This window comes from Strongylocentrotus purpuratus, unplaced genomic scaffold, assembly GCF_000002235.5.
Source record: "Strongylocentrotus purpuratus isolate Spur 01 unplaced genomic scaffold, Spur_5.0 spur5_contig_847, whole genome shotgun sequence".
Classification (NCBI taxonomy): domain Eukaryota; kingdom Metazoa; phylum Echinodermata; class Echinoidea; order Camarodonta; family Strongylocentrotidae; genus Strongylocentrotus; species Strongylocentrotus purpuratus.
This window is the reverse complement of record NW_022145554.1, coordinates 610,357-621,374: the sequence shown is the minus strand read 5'-3', so window position 1 is coordinate 621,374 and position 11,018 is coordinate 610,357.

Below are 11,018 nucleotides of genomic sequence, written 5' to 3'. Positions count from 1 at the left end.
TGACGTGCAGGGATTCGAACCCTCAACCCTTTTATTGAGAGTTAAGTGAATGAACCACTATACCAAGACACCTTCATATTACAATCATGTCTTCGTGTTTTTGAATAAGCTTATTTCCTTTGAATACCTCACTGACTTTTCTGGTGTATATATAAAGTTGTTTGGATTATATATCTGGGGTTCGTCATTTGTTTGATTTATGAGGTAATGTGTTGAGAGCTACCGGTTGCTTTACCGTTAGGGATCACAATGTTTCAAACCTTGCCCCCATTATTGCAAAATCCCATCTTTAAAAGAACCACCTTCACTCAACTACGGCACGTGCCTATCTCCAGTATTGTTATCTTGGGTATTGAGCTGACGCCCTCCAAAAGTTGAGAAGGAGTATAAACAAATATTGCTGGCTCGAAACCTCAAGTGCAGACAGGAATATCACCGAAACATTAAGGAATGCCATAGCTTTTGTAATGCGCTTGTTGTTGTGTTGTTGTTTGATTTACTCGTTAAACAAGGGGAAATACATGTATCAGTTCCAATCTAGAGGGGAAGTCTCCAGACTGCCCGGCCTCCCCACTCAGTGTTATTTAGGGTACGCATATGCTCGTTCCCTCTTTTTGAAAGCACCCCCTATCTGAGGACTGCCAACATTTCCGAACCCCCCTTTCGCGGGCTTTTCGCGGGCTTTTCCTGCCTTGGAGACCCCCCTAAATCAGGACAAATGCTCAATGTACCCCCCTAAATTCGGAATAATTTCTCAGGAGTCCAAAGAGATGAGAGAAAAAGAAAAAAACACCCCCTTTTTAAAGAAATCTCCGGGTGAAAAGTCAAATACACCCCTTTTTTTACAATTCTCGGGCCGGACTTTGTCGCACGAAAAGTACCCCTTTACCGGACATTTTGGCAACACGCATGCGGTCATTTCGAAACCTGAGTGGGGGGGGGGGGGCGGGCCAGACTGTGACCTACAAGGTATGGGGTTCGAATATAAATTGATTGTACCTAAAAGGGTGGAAGATATATCTGTATCAGAGGTGTAGATGAGTCTCCGGGGCTATGAACCACAAGATACAGCAGAGTTCGAATCTCTCCCCACTGCTTTAAGGACATATCCTTGAAGCCTATCTGCACTAGTTTGGCCAGGAGGGATTAGACCTCCCTGCATGGTCACTGACAGGTGGTTATTTCATCAAATCAGCTCTCAATTAACATAAGAAAAAGGGGACCATGGGATTGGGGGACCACTTTTCTTGTCTCCTTTGTGTGGTCTTTATAGACAGGTTTCACTGTATCATTATGTCATATGCTCTACAGAAGAACGGAATACTTTTTCTATTATCAACTGATACATTCTTTTCGTATTTCGATATCCAATGGCATGCTGTTGTTTTGGCCCACAGGAAACATGACATTACTCTTCAATTATTTTCGATCAAATCACTCCTCTAGCCATACTCGCAATGAAAATACAGCAAACTCAACATATGTGGTAGAGTAATGGTCTCATAACCGAGAAGTCCTAGGTTCGAAACCAAGTCAATGTGCTCGTACCCTTTGGTAAGGCATTAATCCTCATTACCAAGTCCCTGGGAGAGGTCTTAAATCCGCCAGTCCCCTTGTTGCTTACTTACAAGCATAAGATTCATGCTTTCTGAGCCCTCAGGTAAAACAATAATCAATCAATCAATTAACCAAAAAATATAGATTGCTGATATGGAAGAAGTGAAAGTGAGATAATAAATATACAAGAGCCCATTCCCAAAATGTCATCGTATATTTGGAGAAATAGAAATTGACATCATGACAAAATATTAAGCAAAAGAACACAAAAATTAAAAAAGTAAAAACCGAAAACGTGAAACCCGATGACTGATCGCATATTCTAAAATTTATTTGAAAACTATTCCTGTCAGTTTTTTAATATTTCGGATAGAACGTCAGTTTTAAAAAGCAAGGGTATGGAATTCTGATTCTTTTTATCATCAAAGGAAAAACGACTCTCCACAAACCCCTACATGCTTTTGAAACTCTTTCAGTAGAGAAAGTGAGTATCAAATACTAGTACTAAATAACGTCACTGGAAAAAATCTGTGTTATTTTCCTTAGGTGCTCAATTTTTTGCCATTGCCTTATAATTTAAATGTTAAATATGAATTGTGTTATTTTACACTCTCAACATGATGCGTTTAATGAAATATTGACGGACAAGAGTGGTGTAAATTATATTGTTTGACATCATATAGGAACGCAACAATGATTGTAATAACATTTTACCTGAATATTCCTCCCATGTATTCCCAACAAATATTCACATGGTTACTAAATAATAGTAGGAGATTCAAAAAAAAATTATTTTCCTTTCCCAGGGTTCCACTGTGATGTAAAGTCGAAGATAAAAACCGTTACAAGAAAGTGTTACATACCTCAGAGTTTGAATTTTTTTTCAATACTTCTAAAGTTTTTTGATAGAGCAACATTAAATTATGGAACTCTATGAAAATTGCTTCAAATCCCCTCTCATGAGCAAGGTTGCTTAGACTCTTCCTAAAGCGTTGAAAACGAATTTTTATAATGTCCTGTAAAGTTAAGGTCATTACCGATACATCAGTATGTTTTGTCATACAGTCATGTTGATCATTAGTCCAAATTCATATACACATTAATAAAAAGTATCATCAAATGTCAATCGCTTTCAAAGAAAACAAATGGTAAAAAGGAGAAAATATCCTATCTATCCGGCAATCTCGTTAAGATTATTTTTTGTAAAGCCACAGAAAAGTTGGGTAATCATAAATGCATATGTTTTTGAAGTACAAAAAGTGATGAATTTAATAGACGGCCTAGATTTCTGACGCTGTAAAGTCGTGAAACGAAACTGTAAAAGCGTGTCCATTATTTAAACTTAGACGGCACATACAATAACATATTTAATGTATTCCCTGCCTCTTGTTTTTCTTTTGATGTAGGCCTAAACAACGACGACGACGAATATGATGATAAAGATTATCATGTTGATGATAGGCCTATTATTTACGAAAATGGTGGAAGCAAATTGCATTTCAATATACCAAAAAATCGCAACTTTTCGTATAGAATTAATACACGCTATGAAATAAAAACGCAACACATCTGTATTGTTAAGAGAACAGGGGTAAACATTCAAATTCTTACCTTTGTTCGAATCTCACTGAAAACAGTCGATCAAAGTTTCAAGCGTCGTCAAACATTTCTCAAACAAAATCGGTAAAAATTCCATGGCGGTGAAGTGAAATTTATGTTCTCTTAATGATGGGAATGTCCATGTTTTCAACAAGACTTTTGAGATGCATAGGTACCCTGGTTTTCAGTCTTTATTTGTATCGAGGTACGGATCCGGTAAGAGAAGGCAAGAGGATGCTGCACGAAGAGCGACGGAGTTACTGATGCATATTTGCAATTCAGAACGCTGGTCCGAGTGTGCCGCGGTGTCCTGTGCTTTTCCATCTAATGCGTAAAAATGGATGCGCGCCTGAAATAAATCCACGCAAATCCGCAGATTCAACGTCCATTAGTTATTTATTCAAAGCAGCACTCGAATTGGTTCATTTGATTGTAAAAAAACGTTTGAATAAAATAAAATTGGTGAATCTGAAGCCTAGCTTAGAAGCCTGGAGAGAGAGAGAGAGAGAGAGCGCGCGAGAGAGAGAGAAAGAGAGAGAGGGAGAGAGAAAGAGAGAGAGAGAGGGAGAGAGAGAGAGAGAGAGAGAGAGAGAGAAAGGGAGAGTTGGGAGAAGGGGGATAAGAGCAACAACAAAAATGGAAAGAAATCCCCCAAATCATGTTCTTTTAAAGGCCTAAATGCTAACCAAGATCTCATAGATGAAGTCGACTTCTTAAAGATTATTACCATATCAAATCAAATCAAATTTAATTTATTTTTTAGTTTCCGTTAATTTCCAAACATTACAATAATTTCTCTCAAATCATTATAAATCCGATAAATCATACAAAGCATGCACAAAAGAGAGGCACGTCACCGAGAATTAGGAGAAATCATTATAATACCAAATATATTTTTACGTAATATTTTTACAATCAAAGACAAGAAATAAGAAAAGAGGAGGAAACACCTCAATTAATTATAAAAAAAAATATTAGTGATGCTACCTTATATATATATAGATAGACGAAGCTACTGGAGTTAATTCAGATTGATTTCTCGAAAGTTTTTGCGATCGTGTTCAAAGGAGAAGAGAAGAATAAGAAAAAGAAATAAGGAAGAACGAAAATTAGATAGAAAGGAAGAGTCAAAACTGTCATAAATAAATAAATCTGACCAAAAGTATTATCAAGGAATCATTGTGTTTTCGAACCTATTTGCTGCACAAGTCCAATGTCTAAACATAATACAGATTAGATGAGCTAAATAGGCCTGTTTCAAATGTAACCCTGTTTTTGTGCACAAATGCAAGCATTAAATGAGTATACACTACACAAATACATGTTTGTGTTTATGATACTGGTGGCAAAACGAAACATGGAAATAGGTACAAAGCCTTACCCCCAAAGGACCAGGGCGGGGGGCACAGGGTGGCAGGAGCAGGTTGATGGCAGGTGCCTTTCTTACCCCCCCCCCCCGCCATATGAAATAAGTTTGACCTCGTGCATACAATGTCACATTGCATCTGGTTACACGAAGGAGGAAGAAAAATCACTCGGTCATGCTCGCGTCTTAGCAAAAGTAAATTCAATATCATATCGGCTTGGAGAGTTTTGACATTTCCTTCGGGGAGGGGATGTGGAGATGGTGGAGTCAGGCCAAAAATGCCAAAACTTTGTCGACATTATCCAATGAGCAAATAAATAAGCAAATCAAATAAATAAATGATTTAAAATCAACAAAAACAACCAAACAAACAAGCAAATATACATAAAACTAAAACAAAAAAGGGAGCATATAGGTCTTCAGATGTTCAGATTTTGCCGGCATAGCTAGCACACGACGTTCTTCAATATTTTAAATATAATTTTTGTTTTAAGTTGACATATTGAACAAAAATATATAGACTTGGATTTCAAATTGAGGTGAGGCGTCACGCACCGCTGATCGACGGAGCACGGGTCAACTTGCCTCCCCTAGTCAGACTAATGGAGACCAATTTGGCGACAAAATGTAAAAAGGTAAGGTAAGAATAAAATTCAAACTAATTTACTGAAATCCAAATATAGAATTATCATCGAAATAAGCAAACAAAACAAAGTAAAATAAAAAATATATTTGATGAATATAAATAGAAAAATTCTTAATAAGAAAAAAAAATAATGAGACCTTCTCTCTGGCCTGGTTAATTTTGCATCTCGTTTACCAATTAAGACCGATGCCCAATTAATGATACCAGGGGTTGTTTTACAAAGATCCTTAGTTGAACTTATCTCTAAGTAAGACTTAACAATTATGAAAAGCCGTTAACGTCTTTGAAAATATTTTGTAAAATAAACAGTTTTTAAAGGTATAAAATGTTGATTCAAATCATTCATATTTTCTATCATCAAGGAGATTTCATTTTCTTGATGTGGAATTTATGAAAAGTCTAAATTACTTGAATTTTTGCTGTTGAATATATTTTATTTAAGGCTACAAATGGCTCTCCATACTGTTTAAGTCCAATTTAGAGTTAAGTTCGACTTAGGATCTTTGTGGAACACTCCCCAGTACCCTATAACAGGCTGGATCCACGCTACGCGACTGCTCCTTTTTCTCTCGAGACACACCCCCCCCCCCCCCACCCCCCCGAAATATATCCTAAAATAACTATTCCGTTTGTTTTATCAAAGCTCTGTTATCATATCATTTTTCATTTTATGTTAGAATGAGGTGAGAGTATCAAGCTCTTTGACACTAACTTTCTTTTTGCTCTGCTCATGTATGGCATGTTATTCAAAACTTCGGATTCTATGGAAATCAAACTTTGGGACGATTCCAATATTGTCCCCGAAATAATTTTCAGTTTGTACTAAATCTACCACGCAAAATTATTTCCTGTAATGTCTTACGAAACTGATATAAAATAATATTTATTTACTCTTTTTCTTCCAGTTTTGTACAATACACGATGAAAGCAAAGTACTATGACCCATTTGCAGGCCAACAAATGAAAAGGTTAAATTCCAACGGCATAGGACATACGTGACATATTCATAATTGCTGCAAAGTTCAACAAAATTTGATTTTGGCTGCAAAAGGGGTACAATAACTTTAAGGAAGAACATCTACATTACCATTACCATACTTGTATTAATTTTGATAGTAAAAGAATCATCACGGGATGAGATAACGGAAGTTAAACGAGCGTTTACGAACAGTGAGGAAACCGTGAGGAAACATGTTTAAGAATAACAAAGAGAAAAGGACCGGGATGTGAGGAAGGCATGTGAGAATGCGTATATAAATGCTTGAATTCCGTATATTCTATAGGGAAACCTATCGAACCACCAGGCTGACTAAAAATCAGAAAGAAAGACGATCAGGTATCATGAAAACATATCTTTCCTTATTTACCCTTCAAATACACCTTATTATAGAATAGAGGTCCCTGCTTGTCAACAGATATTCTTGGCTTAGTTCAAGGTATTGATCCCCATTTTAGGCGGTTCAAAAGGTCGCGGTGACAGTTGAAAGAGTCGTGCCTTTCCGGGGGAGGCTGGTTGCCATAAAGACAGCGTCCTCCGTTGCTAAGGGTTACGGGGTGCGTACCCGGCGGGGGATGCGACATGTAGGGAGTTTCGGAGCTGAAGGTGAGCGCTCGGTGTACCATTCGCTTCGGTGCCCGCAGATGGACTCACATGGGAAGATTCTGGCTGCGATTGAGCGCAAAGTCGTGCGAAGAAAATACGACGTATATGGGCTTCAGGTTATTTAGACACTACAACAGTTTATCAATGTATCTTAACTATGGTAGGCTGAACGAGTCAGATCTATCTACCATCTCAATAACTAAACCCCTGAACAAGACCATGACGGCAGGAGACCGTAAAAGAGATATGGAGAGATCGAGAAATGGAGGGGTAGAGAGATGATTAATTAAGTGAGAAGTAGAGAAAGAGAGAGAGAGAGAGAGAGAGAGAGAGAAGAAGAAGAAGAAGAAGATATAAACATGTACATATATAATATACACAGTCAAACCTGTCTATAGCGACCGCCCAAGGTGAACACAAAAAGTGGTCCGCGTAGACAGGTTCCTTGAAACCATTTTCAAGGGAAACGAAAAATTTGGTCTTTTTTAGACAGGTGGTCTATATAGACAGGGGGTCACTAAAGAAGGTTTGGCTGTATATGAATAGAGAGATATAAAGCGACAGGGTGAGAGGAACTCAAGTAGAGAGAGAGAGAGAGAGAGAGAGATATTAGGGGGAGGAGACATGAAGAACTCAACACTATAATTAAGGACCAGTTTCATGGAATTCATTACAAAGTCAATTAACGAACAAAAGTGGCCTTCAAGGTACTATGTCCCTTTTGCAGCCAACCTCAAATTCTGTAGAACTTTGCAGGAATTATGAATATGTCATGTATGTCCTATCTGTGAAATTTAAACGTTAGCAGTGTCCTCATATTCAAATTATGCAAGGAAACCCGTTTACTTGCTAGACTGCACTGTCAGACACTATTGAGTGACTGACTGGCTTTTTTCTTCTTTGGTGATAACATACATGAAAAGAGTTGTAAAGGGTACATAAGCATTTGTCTACATCAATAACCCACTTCTTGTGATGGCCAAGATTAAACTGATTGAATCTTTGCGCAGCATAAAACGTATGACCATTCGGTACAATTGTCTGAAAATCAAGACTATTACTTTTGGGCTCTATAGCCCTCAAGTCGATTTGACAACTAATAGTCATTATTTTCCCACTTGAAGACATTTTCAAGCCCCACCTTTTTTAGGGAAGTTCTAAATAAGTATTATCTTTCAAATGCAGTTGGAATTTAACTTTTTCATTTTTTTTGGCCTGCAAATGGGACATAGTACCTTTAAAAGGAAATTTGGAACAATAAGTCAACTGTCGTTCAGAAGGAAAACGATGGGATTTTGTTTGCCTAAAGAAAAAAGGTTTCCCATCATGCTATATTTTTGATATGAGCTCGTCGGCTGAATGCCAACAAGAAGGCATTAAAAGAAGTATGTCTTGCCAATGACAGTAAAGGCCTTGTTGTGGACAGTGGGCGAGTTGCTCAATTGTAAGACATTCAGATATTTCCGAGAAAAGTTATTATTATCATTATTATTATTATAGTTGTTATTATTATTATTATAAGTATCATTATTTGCAACCTAAACAGTTGGTTGGGAGGGCTATATAGATGATTATACAAATCGAAGCCAAACTGATTGTGAAGAACTCCTCAAATGAGCCAGGAATTTGTGCGTGTTTCTAGATGAACTGGCCTGTCCAGGGGCATGGGGCCGTTGCCACGCCCCGAGCAAAACCCTTTATTTTTTGTTATACACACTTAAAGTCAAGAAAGAAAATGTGTCCCTTATCGTGCCCCCGTCCCTGAGTGCATTTCATTTAGGCGACATTGTTTAGATGCTCACGATAGAGCAAAATACAATGACGTATGTATTCCTACCAGTTACCCGTTTTAATAAAGGAAGCGTCTTTTATTGACATCGCTACCACTGCTGTAATGTACTTTCAATTGCGCCATCTTTTGGTGAAGGCGTATATTGAGCGATTTCCGGTTCCTGTACCCAAGCATCATCACGCACGCGTCACATAGATAGTGATGCATTGTGGGCAACGGCTGTCGACATATCGGTACATTGTGAGCAGCAGATGGCAGTATACGTAATATGAAGTAGTGTCAGTAGAAACCACTGCCTTTAACACATGGGTGAAGAGAAGCTATGTGGATAATGTCCAATTAAAAAGCACGATTTTACTTTTTCTTGTAGAATCGCCAGGCTTGAACGTAGTGTAAATATCATATTGTAATCCGTTCAATTTAAACTTTGTTGTTCGCCAAATGCAAACCTAATTTCAACAAGTGTACCAACCCGTATCAGGTGTTGGAAACATGATTTGAAAATCCCTTCTCATTTGCCCTCAAGGTCTGCATTTTCATCTTCTCCCTGCCTCCTCTTACCAAGGAGGTTAAAATAAATAGAAAACCAAGGTATTAAATTTGGCTAATTAGCCTTACTAATTGTGTTAGTTTAGGTCACATAATTATGTACATGCATTCACCATGTCAACAAAGTAAGGGACCAATAATGAACCATTGAAGAATCAATCAATAATATACCATTAGAGAAATGATCGCGAGAAAAAAAAATTATAATCGCAAAAAACATTTGACGGAAGTTAAAATAAATAGAAAACCAATGTATTAAATTTGGCTAATTGGCCTTAATTGTGTTAGTTTTAGTCACATTATTATGTACATGCATTCACCATGACAACAAAGTATGGGACAAATAATGAACCATTGGAGAATCAATCAATAATATACCATTAGTGAAATGATCGCGCGAAAAAAAATATTTCGATAATCGCAAAAAGCATTTGACGGAAGTGAAGAAAGTGTTTGAGATCCGATTATAGATTCGATTACGTAACGTCGAAAAAAGGCGAACGAAAAGCCCGCGTCATTGGTTGCAAACTTGCGGCTATGTTGTGTTACGGGGGCACAATGCCTCTCTCTAATCGAACACTAGTGAAGGAGAGAGAGAGAGAGAGAGAGAGAGAGAGAGGGGGGGGGGGAGATGGGGGAGGGGAGAGAGAGAGATAGAGAGAGGAGGAGATGGGGGAGAATACTGGTTTATCACCTTTACTCACTATTTCCCCCTTGTTACCTACATGTACTTGTTTTTCTTTTCATCTCTATGTAATCCTTTTTATTTTATAATGTACATTATTTTGTATAATTTTGAGGTTTTTTTAAAAGCTGGAATGAGGAAAAATACACGAAATGAAATGAATATTACCCCAGCATTGTCAGGCACCTATTTAATACACCTCGTCCAAGGATGCAATCGCCGAGCAAGGATCGAACCCAGGAAATCACGTCTTACAGTCAAGAGCCTACACCAACATAGGCTACCACAGCCCTATCCATGGTCTTCTCCATTCGTACTGCATTTAATTAACCGAGTGAGACCAGCGCTATCGCCCCCCCCCCCCCCATAATGACGCGGATGCCCCCTTCAATGTATGGACCCATGCTACGCCACTGTCTATCTACTTACGCTACTGTTAGCTGTGTCTGCCGCTACCCCCTTTATGTAATCAAATATCGTTCGATAAATTTATGACCTCACTTTCGTAACTCTTCTTATGTCTCTCAGAAACGATCCTTTAGTTGTTGCTGAATGGAGTCCGTCTGGAAATTCTTGCATTCGTTAACATCTTGTAAAAATCTAAAGCTGCGAAATCTTGATTTTGATTGATTCGTCGGAGAATAAACCAAAATATATTTCAAGGTACTTTTTAATTTGGAACAGTTCTGTCCAGTGTCATGTACGCTATCATTTTGCTTAAATCTTACTCAGCATTTGTTGCAAAATTTATAGTAGGATAGTTGTGGAATGAATGCAATTGCTTCATTTGCAATAGTAGATCTGGTAAGTTCTAGATATGCGGAAATAGATCATTACAATTTTTTATTTTACAAAGGCATGTCATGTGTTACAAGACCTAAACGAGGATTCCAAGTGGGTGTAAATTAAATCCTCTCTCCCTTTACCACGCGATCCTTCTGATTTTAGAAGAAGTTACAGGAGGATGAGAAAGAAAGCTTTTATAATTATACTCTAATATTCGTGATTGAGTTACCAAATGGTCTCATCAACACCAGAATTTAAAACTGAGCAGATTTGTGAGCCATACTGCCCAAGTTCGGAATCGTGGCGACGCCGGATCTCTAGCACCTATCTAACCGATCTATTAGTTTGTAGCCGATTGGGCCTTTCTTCAGAATAGAAGACATCGAAGTCCATTATTCGGTATTCATTATTGATAATACTCTTCGAGAATCATTA